Genomic DNA, 20,032 nt, shown 5'->3' on the forward strand with positions numbered 1-20,032 from the left:
TAGAGAGATTGCAAGATGAGGTGGACTTTTGGGCCATCTTGTTGGTCTCCTTTGTATCTTTCCAGGATGAAGAGGCTTTGATAAGACTTTATCCGAGACAATCGGTTCCAGTTTTGTTTATCGGATGTCTCCAGATCGATACAGGAAAAAAAGGAAGAAATTTCTGTCTATGCGACAGGAAGCTTTGACTTTGGGTGCTAAATTTCAGTTAAGGTTTCCATGTAAATGTGTTCAGATAATACTACCTTTCATTTTTTTTAACCTTTACAACTTCAATCTTTTTTGAATGCAAGAGCTCCTATTACTGACTTATAATGACCTTTTGGACTCGTAGAAAGTATGCAGTTGAAATGATCTTTTGCGCGCTATTTTGTTTCCTCTTCCTCCTCTCAGGAATGGTGTATATCAGTACCCCCCCCCCCCCTCGTTGTGAATTACAGCCTATAATTATTATTGTAGAAGAGGGATATCCCCTGAATATTTGTTTCCTTGTAAATTATGGCAGATTGCTTGACAAAGCTTGCTTTGGAATTATGTAAAATGTTTAATAAAAAATACTGAGTGGAGTGGAATGGGTAGATGTGAATTGCTTGTTTACTCTTTCCAAAAATACAAGGAATAGGGGGAATGCAATGAAGCTACTAAGTAGTAAATTTAAAATCAGAGAAAATATTTCTTCACTCAGTGTAAATTAAATTAAACTCTGAAATTGGTTGCCAGAGAATGTAAAAGCACTTAGCTTAGCAGGATTTAAAAAAGGTTGATAATTTCCTAAAAGCCCATAAGCCATTATTAAGATAGACTTAAGAAAACCTACTGCTTATTTCTAGGATACTGTCAAATGGTTCTGGCAATGTTCTACTTTATCAATACAATATTAAATACTACATCCAGTAGAAAAGATCTATGAAGTATATATATACCACTAAGTACTGTTGGCTGTTCAAGGGAAAGTCTCATACAGACACCATAAAAATCCTCTACACCATTCGGTGTATAACCTTTTAAATGGTGACAAATTTAATCATTGACAGTCTCCCTCCTGCCTGTATATCCAAACTTTTTATTGTTTATTTTTTCAGGTGTAGTGCTTTCCCCCTATTCTGCGTCAGCTTTCGTACAGTCAACAGCGGAGCCTGAATCCTTTTCTATGCTTTACCGCTGTGATTATGTATACTTCTTATGCAGATCAAGTAATGCAGTCAGAATAGATTTGTAACGGCACTATCGGCTGTGTGGTCTACCTCAAGCCTGGCCGTGTTCACTTATCTTGTGTTGTTACTGTCCTTCGTATTCCAGTCTAGGTACATCTCACGTCCCAGGTACTGGTCTTGCCCCCCGACAGGTGCCTGTTTCGCTAAGACAGCTTTTTCAAGGGATTTTTGGCAAAATGTGATCCGGACCTGGGAAGACAAAAATCAAACTGCTTAATATCTCTCGACTTCACTTCTAGTCTGACGTCAGATTAGAACGAAGCCTTGAGCAGGATTGGGAAGAAGAGGACCTCGGCTGGCGGGGGTTGGGGTCCCCCGCCAGCAAAGGTAGGCGATGACAGGTTGGCGGCAGGAGGGGGGTCGAGAGGGTCGTCGGCAGGAGGTGTCAAATTTGGTGGCGGGGGGGTCGGCGATGCCGGGGGGGGGCCTAAAATGTGCCCCCTCACCTCGGGCTCTGGACCCCCCTCCTGCGGAAGTCTGGCTACACCCCTGTTTCAGAGCTCTCCAGTTGAAAAAAGTTCTCTTCCTGTATATAAATGCCCTTGAGATATTTAAACACTAGTAAAAAAGGCCCGTTTCTGACACAAATGAAACGGGCGCTAGCAAGGTTTTCCTCGGAGTGTGTATGTTTGAGAGAGTGAATGTGCGAGTGTGTGTGTGTGAGAGAGAGAGTCTGGGTGCGAGTGTGTCTGTGAGAATGAGAGTGTGTGCAAGTGCGTATGTGAGACACAATGTGAGAGAGAGAGATTGTGTTTCACACAGATACAGTGTGTGCGAGAGAGAGAGTGTGTGTGAGACACAGACTCTCTGTGAGACTGAGTGTATGAGACCAAGAGAGTGTGTGAGTGACTGTGTGACACATAGTGAATGTGATACAGTGTGAGACATAGAGTGTGTGAGAGAAAGACATTGTGAGAGAGAGAGTGTGTGTGTGACAGAGATACCTCCCCCCCCCCTCTGGTGTCAGCCCCCCCCCCTCTCTGGTGTCAGGCCCCCCGTCTCACTCTCTGGTGTCTGAGCGTTACTGTGCAGGACGCTGAGCTCTGGTTGTGCTTCCAGGAACTGACCAATCCTATCCTATTTAATAGAATGCACCTCCAACATTCTGAAGCCGAGAAACCTCATGTGGTTGGTCACTTCTGCTTGTGACGAACCCGGAAGTACGTGATGTCAATTCAGGAGATGGATACAGAGAGCAGGAATGCCTCAGCCATGCAGTCAGCTTCAGAATGTTGGAGGTGCGTTTTATTATATAAGTAGATTATCATGTCTCCTCTCTCCCTCCTCTCTTCCAGTGTATACATGTTGAGGATCATAAGCCTGTCCCTATAATTTTTGCATTCAAGACCGCGTACTAATTTTGTAGCCGCCCTCTGGACAGACTCTATCCTGTTTATATCTTTCCATAGGTGCAGTCTCCAGAACTGCACACAGTACTCCAAATGGGGCCTCACTAGAGACTTATACAACGGCACTATCACCTCCTTTTTCCTGCTGGTCATGCCTCTCTCTATGCACCCAAGCTTACTTCGGGCTTTGACTGTCATTTTTTCTACCTGTTTGGAAGCTTAAGGTCATCAGACACAATCACCCCCAAGTCCCGCTCTTCCTTCGTACACTGAAGCACTTCACCCCCTATACTGTACTGTTCCCTCAGATTCTTGCGACCCAAGTGCTTGACCCTGCATTTTTTGGAATTAAACCTTAGTTGGCAAATATCGGTCCATTCCGCCAGCTTTGTTAGGTCCTTTCATACAGTTTGGATGGCAGTTTCAGACGGCCTCTAATTGTGACCAGGTTTTATGCATGGTAATGTACATGTCCATGCGTTAAATCCAGAGTACAGGCTAGGCACACTCTCAGCAATTAGTGTCCAGCTTTGCTGTAACTGTACCATGATTTCTGCTGTTAGGGTGTGCTAAATGCGAAAATTTAGCACACTTTAGTAAAAGACCACTTTTAACCTTTCAAAGTTGTAACTTCTGCTCCATGCAGGTTACTCCAGTGTTTCATTTTTATCCTTTTAAAGATGCTAATCCTACCTAGGGCTGCCAGCCAACTCTAGGTTTTACTACTAGACTCTTCTGCTTTTTACACAATGCAATCAACTGGTATCCCTAATATAAGAAGATATGAATAGCCATACTGGGTCAGACCAATGGTCCACCTAGCCCATTATCCTACTTCCAACAGTGGCCAATCCAAGTCACAAGTACTTGGCAGAAACCCAATTAGTAGCAACATTCCATGCTACCATTCCCGGGGCAAGCAGTGGATTCCCCCATGTCCATCTCAATAACAGACTATGGACTTTTCCTCCAGTAACTTGTCCAAACCTTTTTTAAACCCAGATATGCTAACTTCTGTTACCACATCTTCCAGCAATGAGTTCCAGAGCTTAACTATTTGTTGAGTGAAACAATATTTCCTCTTATTTGTTTTACAAGTATTTCCATGTAATTTCATTGAGTGTCCCCTGATCTTTGTACTTTTTGAAAGAATGAAAAATCAATTCACATTTACCCATTCTGCATCACTCAGGATTTTATAGACATCAATATGGGGAGGAGTTCCATCCCTTTATTATTTTGGTTTCTCTTCTTTGAACCTTTTCTAATACCGATATATACAACGACTAGAACTGAACGCAATACTCGAGGTGAGGTTGCACCATGGAACGATACAGAGGCATTATAATATTCTTGGTCTTATTTTGTATCCCTTTCCTAATAATTCCTAGCATCCTGTTTGCTCTTTTGGCAATCGCCACACTGGGCAGAAGATTTCTGCATATTGGCTACAGTCAGCATCAGATAACTTTGATTTGGATTATTCCTTCCAATATGTATCACTTTGCATTTGTCCACATTAAATTTCATCTGCCATTTGGATGCCCAGTCTTCCAGTTTCCTAAAGTCTTCCTGCAATTTTTCACAATCTGCACGTGTCATCTGCAAATGTAATTACCTTACTTGTCATCCCGATTTCCAGATCATTTATAAATATGTTAAATAGCACTTGTCTCGATTCCTCCACATCTTCACTCTTGAAAACTATTTCTGGTACAGGTAGATCTCTTACATCTTCTTCCATAAAATCTGAAGCAAAGAATTCATTCAATCTCTTCAATATGGCCTTGTCGTCCCTAAGTACTCTTTTTGCTCCTTCATGATCTAATGGTCCCACGGATTCCCTCACAGGCTTTCTGATTCTGATGTACCTGTTACTATGAATTGTCTCTGTGGCAAGTTTTTCTTCATATTCTCTTTTAGCTTTCTTTATCAATGCTTTCCATCTAGCTTGCCAGTGCTTATGTTGCTTCTTATTTTCTTCATTTGGATCCTTTCTCCATTCTTTGAAAGATGTTCTTTTGGCTCTAATAGCCTGTTTCATTTTACCTTTTAACCATGCTGGCTGTCGTTTGTACTTCTTTCCACCTTTGTTAACATGTGGAATACATGTGGTCTGGGCTTTCATGATGGTATTTTTAAACAATATCCATGCCTGATTTAAAGTCCAAATCTTTGTGGTTGATCCTTTTAACTTCTTTTGAACAATTTTCCTCATTTTGTTGCCCTTTTGAAAACTAAATGCTGCTACCGTAGATTTCCTTAGTGACTTCAATCCAGATAGCTCAAATTTGAACGTTATGATCACTGTTTCCCAACAGATCCAACACTATTACCTCTCGTACCATGCCCTATATGCCCCCCACCACCACCAAATCTCTGCATATATAAATGAATGGACCTTTAGTCTTGTTTACCCTGCAGTCAATTTGTAATATATTTTCATCATGTCTTTCTGTTAACACTGTTGTTTACTATGCAATACTCATACACGTATTACAGGGTCCTTTTACCAAGCAGTGGTAAGCTCTAATGCGTGCTTACCACAGCTTAAAAGGGTTTACCGCATGGTGGGCTGAAGCGTCCCGTGGTAAAAGTACCCATGTCCTAAAAAATAATTTTTATTTTGGGCTGAGGGGGATATGTCTTCACTACTCATTTAGCACAGCCATATTGCCACACACTAATTAGGTCAGGATTAGCTCATGGGCTGTTGCTGCTTACAAAATGGGTAGTGGTAAGGGCCCATGTGCTAATTGCAACTTCACCTTTAATACTGAAAATTGAATATCAGCCTTTGGCAGAAAGACCCACTTAAGGGCATGTTAAGATCACTTTTTTTGCCACAGCTTTGTCAAAGGGCACTCTAAGTCTGACATTCCTGTATTTACACCAGAGTCAATAATTTGCTAGAATAAAAGTCTGAAATATTAAATTGCTTTAGTTCATTAGGATAGGGAAGAATCTTAGCACATGCAAGCTTCTACTCCCAAAGTCAAAGCTCAATTTAAGGACGCTTACATTAATGTGTGCCTGGCTCAATTTTCAGAACCAAAGAGTTCGTCAGTAAAACAAATACTGTAGGGTTTCTGAAGGGAAAGCTTCGAATCATTATGATAGCCAGTATGTGTTTATCAGCACAATGTCTAACGTGAGCTAGAGACAGTGAGAAGAGGTGCTGTTCATTTGGGTTTGAAGAAATTCTTCGTCTGATCTAGCCTGCGCCACCCAAGACACTTACGAATATATATATTTTTTCCCTTTCGCCTCTCTAGCCGAGTGATTCCGTGCCGCCTAGTCATACACAGATAACAGGGCGCTTATGTGGCGGGTGATGTTTCTCTCGCTTCCTTACTTCAGGATGGCAGAGCGTAGATAAACTTCACCCACTTTTATTATCTCCCTATTGTATGTTCTTATTGTATGTAGTGAAATTCAAAAACTGGTGAACCATGGACATCTCAAGTTTATTACGTCTATCAGCCAGAGTGAATACTTTAGGGATAAACAATAAATGTGTACCAAAAAAAAAAACACCACACTAAACCCGAGGACTCAGCCTAAAGGCACACGATGGGAAGAATGCGCGAGCTCAGCACTTTTCCCCAGCAGCCAGAGCGTGGCGCTTCGTCCCGAGGAGGTTTCCTCCTAGGTTTCTCGCGCACGCGTTTGCTACTCTGCTGCGTCCTCCAGGTGAAGCGCAGAGCCAGCAGGTAAAGCAGCGCGCAGGCGCAGTACCGGTCTCGCCCTGGCAGACGTTGCCGAACCCAACTCACCTGCGGCCAATGAGGCGGAAGTCGGTGTTGGCTACGGCTGAGCACCGGGCCCTCCGTCTCCTCCTTCCTGCCCCGGTGGCTTTCCTGGGTGAGTTGAAAACTTTCTTTTAAACTTCTGAAGCTATGGGATGGATTAGAGCTCGTGCTGTTTCTTAGGTTTGGCTGTGACTATCTGTTTAGGCTTTTCAGCATCTTGGTGCTGTTGCTGGAGACATTTTTTTTTTTTAATTTGGAGAGCAACGTTTTTATATTTTTTGTTTCTTCAGAAAGAATCGGTAACCTTTCTTGAGACGTATGGCGGCCTCTTGAGTTTTGACTGAGATAAAGTAGAGTAGGGGGGGTTCAAGGCGGCAGCTGGGCCCCGGTTCTCTCAAGTTCTTTGGCTTTTCAGGATATTAAGTATCTTTTTGTGGGGCGAGTTGTTTTGGCCTCCGCTCTTTCAATAACGACACGGAGCATGGAAGAACCTGACATTTCTCAGTCAGAGCTGCAGGTGGGTGAAAGAAGAGAAAGAAACCTGTTCTCGTTTTATGGGGATGATGCTGGAGACTGGCTTTTCCTTTTAACAGACATGGTTTCTGTTTCCTCTCAGGTGTGAGCTAAACCCAAATAAATAAAAACCCCCAGAACATAACTTTTAAAATGTCACAAAGGAACCCTCCCTACTGTATCATAACAATATTCTTCAGTAGAAACTGGACTCAGGGTGGCAGTTTCTACCGAGGAATACTGTTTTCTTGTTTTAATCCAAATAACTGTAATAGAGAAATCAGCATTAAAGGAAAGGAAGGCTGTATAAACTTGATAATATTTATTACCTATGAAACCCTAGGCTGTCATAGCCTGTCAAATAATTTGATAGTTCTCTAGTACAATCTTAGAGACCCTTTTACTGAAGTGTATTAAGTTAGCCAGTGTTAACTGCTACTGCACAACTGCACTGTTTTTGCAGTGCTTTAGTAGTTAGTGCAAGCTAATTCAGATTCAAAATATTACATTTTGTGTTGGGTTGGGAACCACGTGTGGCCTGGGTAGAAAAAGGGCATGGTATATAACCTGAGGTAATTATAGTATGCTGTCCGTGTGCTGTCACTTGCACAGTTGGTGTAGTTCAGTGTAGAGTTAATGTGTGCTATTGAACATTTCTGGATGGGAACTACAGAGGGCATACTAAGCATGCCCCCAACAGTTGTAGTGCTGCCTTTGCACTTATTGCGCCTAAAGTGTAGCTAAGGCATGGTAAGTACAAAATGTAATGCACTTTAGTAAAAGACCGCCTTAATCAAGTGCACCATTACATTGTTGACCCTTATCAGCTCATAAAAATATAGTTTGTACCTTATTTCAGCTAGTCAGAAAGCAGCTGGCTACAAAGTGTTAGTTCCTGCTCAGCTTGCAGAGGCATTTCAATAGGGTCTCGATGTATATATCCTAACAAAAGCTTTACTTTCGCTTCTTGACTTACTTCACAATAGAATAGAATGCCATTATTCTGCTACAACCTGCCATTCCAGTACATCACCCCTTAAATAACAAAACTCGTAAGTTACCATGTTCAAAACAAAACAGATCTTGATATATAATATAGACTTGATTATGTGGATATCTAACTTTTTTTTCTGAAGAGTTTTAAAGTACTTTTCACTGAATGATTATGTAAAGATTGTTCCTAACATAATTGCAGGTTTGTTTTGTGCCTACCATAACTAGCATGAACCTTATTCTTCACGCAAAGTGTACTGGGAATGATTTAAGTCTTCAAAGTTTACTTTTATTGTGCTTAGTTTAATTGTGCCAGAGATCTTCCTGATGAAGTTCATGAGGTGTAAAATGTAGAGAGTCAATCATAAGTACGTTGAGTTGTTCATTAAAGTTTTTGCTTAATCAGGCTTGTGGTATGTAAAATAAATGGAACTAGTTCACTTGTCTATTAGATTGTAAGCTCTTTGAGCAGGGACTGTCTCTTTGTTAAATTGTACAGCGCTGCGTAACCGTAGTAGCGCTCTAGAAATGTTTAGTAGTAGTTCTGTATCTTTGTGACATTTTTCTGATTTCTGATTGCATCTCTTGGTGCTGGATTTGGTTTTCCATACATAGAAATATTAGTACCAATTGATTATTCTATTAGTAATGCTGTTTTTGAATTTGTTTCCCTTTTACTATTGTGGACCAAATTCATTAATGGTTTTCTTGCATATTGTGCCTGGAGAAAAAGAAATTAGAGCCTCAAGCCATGTATCTGATTTTCTGACCCTTGAGCATTGTTTTTAATTGAAATGGGGATATCTTCATTTTATGCAGACCTCTCAGTCATGAGTATAGCTACGTTCTAGTTCTGCAGTGGTGTATAATGCATTGGTTCCCAAGCTGTGGTTTGTGGACCCCGGGGATGAGACCATTACTGGGTGCACAGTATTGTTTACCTCTGTTTCTTCCGACCTTTGCTCTTGACAGTAAAATTTAGGTAATTTCAGCTGCACTAAATGATTTACTTCATATATGTCATTAAATATTCCATTATGCAGGATATGGTGTCCTTAATTTTATTACTATTTTTATTAGGGGTATTAGGTTTTTCATAGGTAGTTCTTTTCTTTTCTGGACTCTCACATACTTGTCTTTTTCTAACTTGGCAAGTAGTGATCAGTTGACAAGATGCACGTTCTTTTGGTAATACACATAGAACATTTTAACAAAGTCATATGCCTAGATTACATGCAGGGGCCTCTCTGTGTATCCCTTCAGAATATTCCAGGATTCTATCCTTAGACTTCCTTTTGTTTGTAAATCTTCTGGATATTCAAACTGGTTTTGCCTCTCTTCTGAAATGCAGACACGCATTTCTCTTGTTTGTTCTGCCTTGAACGAAATACCCAACCAAGTACTTGGAATTCTTTTTTTTTTTTATTTTATTTACATTTGTACCCCACACTTTCCCACTCATGGCAGGCTCAATGCGGCAGGCAATGGAGGGTTAAGTGACTTGCCCAGAGTCACAAGGAGCTGCCTATGCTGGGAATCGAACTTAGTTCCCCAGGACCAAAGTCCACCACCCTAACCACTAGGCCACTCCTCCACACAGTCAAGTTGAAAAAACAATGAATTTTGGGTGCCTCATTCTCTTCATTCCAGAGGTGTCATCCCAAAACAACATACCTGGTTCTGAACCCTAAATAAATGTCCTCATCTCCCCAAACAATATGAAGCATAGCATAGGCAAGAGCTGAGAACACTATCTATTCTCTTTGGACTGTTTTCTGGTCATTTCATCCCAGAACATTGCTAGAACCTTCTTTTATTAATTCTCATCATTTAATGCGCAACTGATTGGGTACTGCCTAAGCAACTTAGCTTTCTGATCTTCTTCTCTCAAAATCTTCCTCTCAGCATTAAAGCTTCTACTTTTACCACTGGTTTGTGTTTACTCTGTGGTCTGCCATTGTTGTTACTATTGCCGTTCTGTTGTTGCTGGTCAGTATCGCAGAAACCTGCCTATCATTCATTCCAGTTTGACCATTGGCTTACTTTCATATTCTCCCCTGCAAAACAAACACAATTGTTTTGCACTGTTGCTGATATTAAATAGAATTTTTGCAAGGAATAAGTTTATCGTTTATTAAACTTGCTATACCGCTCTGTTGCAAGCAAATTAAAGCGGTTTACAAAAAAATTTTTTTTTAAACAAAAGCAGAAAGGAATGCTATTTGTAGATAGGAAAGGATTAAGGTTATGGTGTGGGGGCATTGCAGTTTGAACATTCCTGATTGGCTCTTTGCACAGGGAGCCAATGAGGAGCGTCCCTATTGGAGAGCGTGTTGCATAGCAGCACGAGGCTTCTGATCGGCACTGCTCCTGCATGCCTGGCCACCTGCCTGCTGGATTCCACTGCTCCAGCTGCCCCACTCGCCTGCTGGATGCAGTTGCCCCTACTGCCTGGCCCAGACATGCTCTCCCGCCTGCCCGGACACCACCGGTAAGTCCCTCCTAACCCCCCATTCCGACGAGGTCCACCTTCATCCCCGGGTCCCCCTCCCTCCCTGCTTTATTGATGTATGGGTCCCCACTCCCTCCCCCCACCTCTGCATGAGGTCTGGGTCCCTTTAACCTCCCCCTAACAGCTCCCTACCTGTCTGCTTGATCCGTAAGTCAGATCAATCATGCAGGCAGTCTGGGGGGGGGGGGGGGGAGAGATGCAGTCACATAGGCTGCATCTGTCTTCACCCCCTGTCTGCCAGCATGCTTGCTTGCCTGCCTGCCTGATCTGGTTCACAGATCAGGCATGCAGGTCGGGGGGGGGGGGGGGGAAGGGGGGAGGGGACTGAGAGGGGAGACAGATGCATTTACTTAGAGCCTAAGTGACTGCCTCTGTCTTACTTCTCCCCCCCCCCCCCACCCCAAGGCTCTGTGAGCTGGATCAGGCAGGCTGTCTGGGGAAGGGGGCTGGAGGGAAGACAGATGCAGTCACAGCCTATGTGACTTCACCTCTCTTCCCTTCTGCCCCCACCTCCCCAGACAGCGTGCTGGTTTTTTTTTTATCGCACGATTAATCACGATTATAGATTTTAATCGGAATGCAGCCCTAGAAATAATAAATGCCTATTACTGGGAATGATCATACAACTATTCTTTTTCTGATTAGGGCATTTCTTTAAGGACACCATAGTCGGTACAAGCAGTGTATGGAGGGTGGGATTTGGTACTGTTGTGAGTTTTTATAATGCAACTTTTTTACAGGAGAACTTTGCTATATGTAAGCCTAAAGTCAATACAAGAAATAAACCCCAGAATTTAAATGAACTCATAACTATTGTGTACAGAAATAATATTGTGTACATAACTATTGTGTATAGTCGAAACAAGTAGGTTCATGTCCGCCTGCCAGCAGTTGAAGACAGAAACAAAGTACTTGGCTCCTGTATATAGACTGGTGACGCCAAGGAATTGTTCAGTGTTATCTGTCTCCAGCAAATGGATTTAGGGATTAGTGCAGAGATGAGAATGGCTTTTGTGGCAGAGGCCTAAGGGGGCTACTGCCATTGTGGAAGCCAGAAAGGAAGGAAAAGCATTGGTCAAGCTTTCCAGAAGCTTTGTTCTTGGAGCTCAGATATTCAGGGGGGCAGGCATTGGTCTGTTGGCCAGCCCCCCTCACCTAAACCCGAATGACCAGGGTGGACAGTAAGGTTGGGCGGGCACTTCTTAGCTCTTCAGACCTAGGACTGTGGCAAAAGGCATGGAATTAGTGAAGACATCCCCATGTGCTCCCCCCACTCTATCCTAGTACAGTTGCTGTGAGTATAACTACAGCAATAGTTATAGTTGCTTACAAGAAGGCAGAAGAGACTGGCTTTAGGATAGCTCCCCTGTGAGACGAGAACCAGAGCTAGAACAATGAAGTATGTTTAAACCTGTTTATTATGATAAGAGCATGTCGTATACATATCCGCTTGAGACAGTTAACCTGAAAAGCTTACAACATCAACTGTGCGTTTCTTACATTATATATTTTCGTTAACCCCAACATCCCTCCCCCTCCCATTCCCAACTGTCGCCCCCTTCTATACAGTGAACGTTAATTAATATCTGTATAACACCCCACCCCCATTCCGCTGCTCAGGTCAAACAACACAGCCCAAGTCATACCAGAGGCATCACAGTTCCATTCTGTATGTTCTACCACAAAGGGCCTTGTTTCTTATAGCCCTTTGCCAGCTGCCGCCTCCTCTAATAGTTCTCAATGAGTTCATGCGCTGTGTCTCCATCTTTGGCTCCATAAGAATTCGCTCTCAAATACTACACAGCATAGTGAGGTTTATCAGATATTGTACCGTTTACCCCCCCCCCCCCCCCCCCCACACAGGAGTATGTGTCCTCTCGCACAAATAAACAATGACAGAGGTCCGCCAACCCTAATTTAGTATTCTGCTTCGAGCTGTGGGTTGCAAAGTGTCCCAAAAGTTCGCCCATGTCTTCTGCAGGTGTTCTCCCTCCTTGGAAGACATGTCTGAAATCCCTCGTCTTTCTAAGTTCAATAACTGGATCATTTGGGATCTCCATGCTCCAACAGTTGGGCCTTTTTCTTCTCTCCAGTGCAACAAAATGGTTCTCTTTCCCATCAGTATGGTTCTTCGCATGAAAGCCCCAAAGCCTGGGGGGGCGGGGCGGACTCACCTACAGTCCCCAAACAACATCAGTGGCTGACTTTTGATCCGGCGACCCCAGTACCTCTGTGTTTCACCAAGCACCCGGGTCCAAAACAATCCCACTTGATGGCATGACCAGAACATGTGTCCTAATGTTGCTGGAGCGTGGCCGCACCAGGGGCATGCTGCTGAGTCTCCAAAACCAGCCTTGAAAGCTCGCGCTGGTGAAATATGCAGTCTAAGAATAAATTTGTAATCCATCTCCCAATAGCGATTAAAGATAGAGTGTGTCCGTATGGTGGTTAAGTAATTGCGCAGGAGCTCTGCTGTCACTTCTATTGTCAGATCTGTTGGATTATTTGTAGTAAATAATTAGCAGATTTTAGTACACACAGCTTCAGCTTTAGAAATGTTAATTTCTTTCTTCATCTCTCTCTCATTCACCCCTGAATAATTCACTGCTGAGTCACTTTAAAGTTGAAGTAACAAAACATCTGTTTACTCACAGTTTGTAGTTAGATTATAATCAGACAGGCTTTTATATACATATTACTATACATTTGTATTATCAGCTCCTTCCATGTGCTTAGATGGTAATGGATGCTCACACCACCATAGATCCTCTCAGGTTAGGAGAGATCATGAGCTCCATGTGCTCCATGTGCTGCATGTGCTGCATCTGCCCCCACAGGAAGTTGCATAGCTGTGTGACCTCTCTAAGTAATTCACATCAGAGGTCACAGAGTAATCACAGAGAAATAATAGGTGACAGGCAATGCATGTAAAATACAATTACATTCCAACAAACCCCTTCTCATGCATAACTGTCATGCAATTATTTATTCATACAAAGTCCAAGCTTTATACGCAGATTCACAAAATGTTCTCTGGGTAACGGTTTGGTCATGATGTCAGCTGTCATCTCACTGGTGTGACAATAGTGTAGACTGATGACCCCTTCTTTCGCCAACTCTCGCACGTTGTAGTATTTCGTTGCGATGTGCTTGGTGCGTGACTGAACCTTGTCATTCTGTGACAGTCGGATGCAGCTCTGATTATCTTCCATTAACTGGATTGGTCTCTGTTCAGCTATTCCGAAATCCAGCAAAAGTTTTTCAATCCACATCAGTTCTCTGCACGCTTCCGATACTGCCACATATTCAGCTTCTGTAGAAGACAAACTCACAATACTTTGTTTATGACTGGCCCATGAAATTTGTACATTTCCATACATAAACATATATCCATTTGTGGATTTATAATTAGAATGATCCCCTGCCCAATCTGAATCACAGTAACATATTAGTTTTGGATTACTATTGGCTGAAATCTTTAATTTACAATCAATGGTACCCTTTAAATACCTTACCATCCTTTTAACTGCAGTCCAATCTGATTTGGTAGGTGAGCTGACCCTTCTGCTCAAAATTCCTACTGCATTTGCTATATCAGCCCTGTATGTGGTAGCTAGATATAAAAGCTTACCTATGGCTGATCTATATTGGATGTTATCTGGTAAAGGTTCTCTTACTGTTTCATCCTTCAGAAAATCAGTGATCATGGGAGTGCTTACAACTTGGGCATCTTGCATACCTAAACTTTCAATAAGCTCATTTATTTTCTGCTTCTGGCTTAGAAGATAAGAACCATCATTTTGTTTCTCAATTTCTATACCAAGATAGTATGACACATTACCAAGTTCTTTTATCTCAACATTGTGGTTTAAACACTTTACAATGTCCTTGTACTCTTGCTCACTTTTGCTTGCAATGAGCAGATCATCAACAAAAGCTAAAATGTATGCATATTGTCCATTTGTGCACCTAGTGTACAAGCATTTATCTGCTTCACCTTGCTTAAATCCTAAATTTGTCAATATTTCATGCAATTTATCATTCCAACATTTTGCACTTTGCTTTAATCCATAAAGACCTTTGTTTAATTTACACACTAGCTGTCTTTGTTTTGTATTTATGAAACCTGTTGGTTGTTCCATGTACAAGTCTTCAGTTATTTCTCCATGAAGAAACGCTGTTTTCACATCAATGTGGTTGACTTGCATGCCTTTTGAGACTGCAATGCTCAGAAGTGTTCTTATTGTCGTGTGTTTCACTACAGGTGCAAACACTTCATCAAAATCTTCTCCATAATTTTGAAGATATCCCTTTGCCACTAATCTGGCTTTATACCTTTCCACTTTTCCTTGTGCATTCCTTTTTAACTTGAATACCCATTTGCATCCTATAGCTTTCTTGCCAGGAGGTAATTTTGTAAGAATCCAAGTATTATTTTTATCCAATGCATCAATTTCTTCTTGTGCAGCTTTATGCCATTCAGCAGCTTCTTCTGCTGGCATTTTCTCAATCTCATCCCATGTTAAGGGCTCTTGAGCTTCTGCTGACTTTGTTAGGTAAGACAGTCTTGGGGGTGGAACACCTTTGTTTTCCCTGGATGAGCGTCTGACAACAGGTTGGTCTGACCTTTCCGCATCCTCAAAATCTGAGAGTCCTTCTCCAATTGATTCCCCTTCTCCAACTGTACTGTCTTCTTCAATGATCCTTTCTGTGTCTGCTTCCTCTGCCTGTTCCTCGTTAGATACAGGTGAGTTGCTTTCAGACATCTGCCTTGGTATGGCATTTATATACACTGGCATGTCTATTATGGTTCTAGTTTCATATTCTGGATGATAAGGCTCATCTGGGATAATCCAGCCTTTATCAACCCTTTTGTTTTCATCAAAATATGTAACATGTCTTATGCCAACAATGCCAGTTTTCAGATTCAAAATTCTATATCCTTTGTGTCCTGGAGTATAGCCAACTAAAATGCCCCTTTCTGTTGTGGAATCCAGCTTATGCCTTCTTTGCTTTGGTACATGAGCATATGCTGTACTTCCAAATGTTCTTATGTGTGACAGGTTTGGCTTCCTACCATGCCATGTCTCATGTGGTGTGCGCTCAGCGCCTTTAGTTGGCATTCTGTTTTGTAGGTACACTGCTGTGAGAATGGCTTCCCCCCATAGTCTTTTAGGGAGATTGCTATCTGACAGCATACATCTGGTCATTTCCACAAGTGACCTAAATTTTCTCTCTGCAACAGAATTTTGCTCTGGTGTATAAGCTACTGTTGTGATATGCTGAATGCCTTCTTGTTCTAGAAATGTGCGCATGCTTTGTGAAGTGAACTCACCACCATTGTCGGTCTGAAGAACCTTTGGTTTTCTTTCAAATTTATTGCTCACCATGGCTACGTATTTCTTCAGCATGTCTGTGACTTGACTTTTTTCTTTCAGCAAATAGGCCACACAATATCTAGAGAAATCATCCAAGAATATTAGCACAAATCTGTTATTTCCCAATGATGGGATATTAAACGGTCCACATAAGTCACTGTGTATTAAGTCCAGCACTTTATTACTCCTATTTCCTGTGTATGCAGGAAATGAGGGTCTTACACCTTTTTGAGTAACACAGTCTATGCATTTCTCCATTTTACCAGCATCTGCACTTATCTGAATGCCGGTGGCTAGTTGCTTACTGTAAAGATCCTGGATCACCTTAAAATCACGATGTCCCAGGCGGCGGTGCCAGATTTCCGGACTATATTTACCATCATTCTTCCTTACTTGCGCCATATGTGAGGCTTCACCTGAAATGCTCAGTTTATAAACATCATTATGCATAAAAGCTTCAGCATACACTTCATCATTTTTAGAGATTGTGCACTTACTGTTTTCAAAATGAATCGCAAATCCCTTCTTATCTAATGTAGATACACTAAGCATATTGCAAACTGCTTGGGGAATATACAAAACATCACTTACAGGAATTTCTTTAACTTCATTAGACACTTTGCATTTTAAGAATCCAATACCTTTTGCTTGGATCTTAGCAGTCCCTGCGTTTGCAGTTTTAAGAATACCTTCCTCTGGACACATTTCCTGAAAGAAATTCTTACAATTGGTTAAATGGCATGTGCTCCCCGAATCCAAAATCCAAGTACTTTCATTTGAATTATTATTTACCATAGTCAAAGATTTTTCTGCCATTAGAAAGCCCTTGTGTTTATCTTTGTCCTTCATACATTTCCTGGTTTGAAAATTCTTTAGTTCCATTGGCTTAGGTGAGCTAGAGGGAGTGTTTTGTGTTTCCTTACACCATTTAGATACATGTCCCTCCTTTCCACATGAGTAGCAAATCAGCTTGCCCTTGGGTGGAGTTTTCCCATAGCTCCGCCTTCCTCTGTTCTTTGCCAAGAAATTTGTTTCATTTCTCTCTGACTGACTTTGAGAACACATCTCCTCAGAATCATTTATTATGCATTCCTGCCTTAGTTTTGATGTTGCCTGTTCAAAAGATTGCCCTTCAATGGCCTCATTTACAGACCTAAAAACATCAAACTTCTTTGATAGTGAGGTAAAAAGAAATGCTCTTTTCAATGCATCACACATGGGAATTCCAGAAAGTTCTAATTTTTGAAATGAAGACATAAGATGCATAATGTGATCATTACATTTACTTTTATCCCTTAATTTGGTTTCATTCAACTCTGCCAGCCAAATTGGTTGCTGCTTTGCATATGTAGTTGCATACATAGTTCTCAGTTTATATAAAATGTCCTTTGGTGTATCTTTTCCCTCCACTAATATGGCTTGTTTTTCTGAGAGAGCTTCCAAAAGCATGCACTTCACATAATAGTTTGCATTGTCCCATTCAGCCATATTTTCAGCTGTTCTGTCTTGGTCTAAGCATATATTTAATCCTTTTGCTCGAAGGAGACATATGAATCTTAGTTCCCACTGCTGATAATTAAACTCAGTTAATCTAGGCACCTTGAGAGAATAGAACAATGGTGAATTTCTTCCCTCAGCCATTTTCTTAGCCTTCTGTCTGCTGTGTGGGGGGAGAGAGAGACAGACTGAATCTTTCCTTTAAAACTTAAGAGAAAAATGTGGCCTTTTTTTCTGCCTGGTAATATTTCTCTTCTTTTTCAATTCCTGAGCCCTGGGCCCATAACCCTTTTGTTGGATTATTTGTAGTAAATAATTAGCAGATTTTAGTACACACAGCTTCAGCTTTAGAAATGTTAATTTCTTTCTTCATCTCTCTCTCATTCACCCCTGAATAATTCACTGCTGAGTCACTTTAAAGTTGAAGTAACAAAACATCTGTTTACTCACAGTTTGTAGTTAGATTATAATCAGACAGGCTTTTATATACATATTACTATACATTTGTATTATCAGCTCCTTCCATGTGCTTAGATGGTAATGGATGCTCACACCACCATAGATCCTCTCAGGTTAGGAGAGATCATGAGCTCCATGTGCTCCATGTGCTGCATGTGCTGCATCTGCCCCCACAGGAAGTTGCATAGCTGTGTGACCTCTCTAAGTAATTCACATCAGAGGTCACAGAGTAATCACAGAGAAATAATAGGTGACAGGCAATGCATGTAAAATACAATTACATTCCAACAAGATCTTTGGCCCAACTCTTCGCTCTTGTCTGAAAATCTATGTCTTCAGTCGAGTCCTGCAAAAATCTGTGGTGATATTTGAGCGGTACTGCATTCTGGGCTCCCAAAGTCAATGCCGTATTCAAGGTATCCTGAACGTCCTCACTCAAATTAATCCATCCTAGAGCTGCGACATAATGACTCATCTGAAGATAAGCAAAACGATCACTCTCTGTGAGACCAAACTCCTGTTGTAAGTCTGCGAAAGATCTCGCTTTCCCTTCGTCTGACACCAGCTGATATACATACTGGATCCCCATCGTCCTCCATCGACGAAATGCCACCGATGAGGAGCCTTCTGGAAAATCTGGATTATGATGCAGTGGCAAGAAAGGGGTGGCCCGCCAATCAAATCTGTGTCGTTTACATAGCCATTTCCAGGCCGCTCTCGCTGCTGTAACCAATGGGTTCTGGCCCTCTCCCGTGTTTGGCCCCCCTCCCGGGGCGTGCAGTCTCCATCCCAAATGCACCTTAGGGACCAGTGTTTTCTCCAAATCTATCACTGAAAAGTCGTCTGTTCCCACTAGCCAGTCTCTGATGTGCCTCATTGCACTTGCTATGGTGAGATATCTTATGTTGAGCAATCCCATCCCCCCCTGTGGTCTCGGCTTCTGAAGGATATGAATTGGGAGCCTGGGTCTCTTCCCGTTCCACAGAAAGGTCTGCACAGCACGATGCAAAGCCCGCTCCTCCCCTCTCTTTAGGTATAAAGGCAGCATCTGAAACAAGTATAGCCACTTAGGGGCTATCATCATGTTAAACAGGCCTATTCGGCCCGAAAGTGATAAGGGGCAGGCTCCCCACAACCTCAGCAGACGTCTAGTTTTGGTCAATAAAGGTCTTATGTTTGCCTCATATAGTGTCTCCAGAGCCCTAGGGATGACCACCCCCAAATATCGCAGTTGACCTGCCGCCCACTGTAATGGGAAGTTACCTCTCCAGTCTGATTGCAGTGTATCATCTAATGCTATGGCCATGGACATAGATTTATTAAGGGAGTAGCCCGAAAGGTCTCCATATTCTTTAATAGTGTGCAGGAGACACTCTAGGGAAGTCTGTGGGTCACTCAGAAGTACCACAACATCATCCGCGTAAGCAAGTACCTTTAGCTCTCTCCTGCCCATCTCGATCCCCGCTATCCTGCGCTGTGCTCTGATCTTCACTAAGAGGGGTTCCAACGTTAAGAGAGAGAGCAGTGGAGACAAAGGGCAGCCTTGTCGAGTGCCTCTCCCAATGTCGAATCCTGGAGTTCTAACTCCATTGACTCGAAGCATAGCTTGTGGGCGCGAGTAGAGTGTTTCAATCGCATTAAGATACCACCCGTGGAACCCTATGTCTTTTAGTGTTTCAAACAGGAATGGCCACTCTACTTGGTCAAATGCACGTTCCGCGTCTAGACTGACCACCATTTTCTGTGTACCTGGAGGGGAGTTAGCCAATAATGCAAGGATCAATTTGCGTGTGTTTAGGACCGATTGGCGTCCCCGGACAAAGCCTACTTGGTCTTCATGTACAAGATGGGGCATCAGAGGCGCTAGTCTTTCTGCCAAGATGCGTGATAGGAGTTTAATCTCCACATTAATCAGGGAGATGGGTCTGAAGGAGCCCGGGTTCAGTAAATCTCTGTCTTTTTTGGGGATCAGACTTATGAGTGCCGTATTTGTGTGTGAGGGGAAATGCCCCATTTCTACCACTGTGTTAAGGTATTCGGTCAATGGCCCTACAACCTGTGTGTTCAGCAGTTTATAAAACTCTCCCGAGAGGCCATCTGGCCCCGGCGCTGAATATAATTTCAGCGAGCCTATCGCCTTCTGTAGTTCTTTGGCTGACACCGGGGTACTGAGGAGGTTTGCTTGGTCTATGGAAATTTTTTCTAGTCCTACATCTTTCAAATACCCCTGTATGGTCTCCCGGGTTCCTATGTGCTCTTGCTTCCCTTCATATAAATTTGCAAAATGCTGGTAAAAATTTTGTGCAATCTCCTGGAGATCGTGTGTTATTCCTCCTGCCTTAGTGCGGAGTGCTGTGATGAAGTG

At 42.3% G+C, this 20,032-nt stretch overlaps 1 protein-coding gene across 1 annotated transcript in view; it reads left to right on the forward strand.

Annotated features, from left to right (window-relative positions):
* The first annotated feature begins 6,315 nt into the window (after window positions 1–6,315).
* Window positions 6,316–20,032, forward strand: part of GALNT3 (polypeptide N-acetylgalactosaminyltransferase 3) — a 144,465-nt gene continuing 130,748 nt past the window's right edge. The window contains exon 1 of the mRNA XM_030210083.1: window positions 6,316–6,427. The gene's annotated coding sequence lies outside the window, so the exon portion shown is untranslated. The remainder of the gene's footprint in view (window positions 6,428–20,032) is intronic.

Source organism: Microcaecilia unicolor, chromosome 7 (genome assembly GCF_901765095.1).
Source record: "Microcaecilia unicolor chromosome 7, aMicUni1.1, whole genome shotgun sequence".
In the NCBI taxonomy this organism is placed as follows: Eukaryota; Metazoa; Chordata; class Amphibia; order Gymnophiona; family Siphonopidae; genus Microcaecilia; species Microcaecilia unicolor.